The sequence below is a fragment of the Tachypleus tridentatus genome, chromosome 13, assembly GCF_004210375.1.
Source record: "Tachypleus tridentatus isolate NWPU-2018 chromosome 13, ASM421037v1, whole genome shotgun sequence".
Taxonomy (NCBI): Eukaryota; Metazoa; Arthropoda; class Merostomata; order Xiphosura; family Limulidae; genus Tachypleus; species Tachypleus tridentatus.
In genome coordinates, this window is record NC_134837.1 from 192,803,441 (window position 1) to 192,804,729 (window position 1,289).

Genomic DNA, 1,289 nt, shown 5'->3' on the forward strand with positions numbered 1-1,289 from the left:
CCATAAACTTAGATTGTAATTCTTGGAATCTTTGAAAATATTGCACACTAAGCATTTTAAATTCTTTTCCATGTTTATATTTGAAACTATTATGAATTCAAATGGTGAGTAATACATGCAGAAGTGTATATGTATGTATTTAGATATATGAAAACATAACCCACAAATAGAATTTTGGTCTTGAAAGATTAACTTTGAAATATATATAATACTAAATACCTGTTATAAAGTTTTTCCAAGCTTTTGGGTTAAATTTACCATTACAAAATTTATTTAAAATATGTACTGCAATAAACTGTACTATTTAATGCAATACTTGTACATATTTTGCCGTTATGTGTTACAAAACAACTTGCCTGAATAAGCTACAGATCTCTTAAAGTTAGAATGCATTTAGCAATAAAAAAACCAAAACAACAACAGTAGGTTACATCTTAATGATGAGATATCAGATTAAAGTTAGAGTCGGTTGTAGAATAGTAGCTGAAGAAGAAAATGAAAGTAACTAACTAAACCTTTCTTGAAGGATTGTGTCCAGTTGAAACACACAATTTGGTTGTTGAGATTTGCTAAAAAGTGCTTTACAGAAAAGATAGAAATTTAAGTACTTTTATATTTTGTGCAAACCCAAAATTATTAATTTAGAAATTACTTATTGAACTTGGACCAGATTTGGGAGAGGTCCAAACAGTCAAAATCAAAGGCTTCATCAGTGTAACAAATATTGTCATTAAGGGGAAAATGAATTTTTATTACACATCTGAAGGGTGAGAAGCAGAAAGAGGCAACCTACAAACATGTAACTGGTTGAATCCATAAGGTAAAGCAGCTTTAGTTTGCCACATTTATATATGTGTGTATTTTGGAAAACAAATTGCATAATTAAAAAGAGCATGCTAAATGTCATTGTAAATGTAAAGAACTTGGCAGTACAGTAATGATGACCTGATCAGTGCTGAGCAACACCAACTTGTCAGCTCAAGTATTGCTAAAACATCCATATTTACTTTAATTAATTAAAACAAAAAAAGTTTTAATCCAGTGATGTGTGGCTGCTCTAAACCTGCTCAGAATTTTTGCAAATCATACACCATATACAGCACATTTGCATTCAACTATTTGAGGCAGACCATACTCCATATGGTGAATCAGCAGTTAATAGATTGAGAGAGAGATATTGAAACTTAAATAGTCATTAAAAAATAATAATAAACTGTTGTTTTTTGTAACATGTTGATCATTGCTTGACTGTGTAGATATAAACTGGTTGTATTACATATTTGGTGATT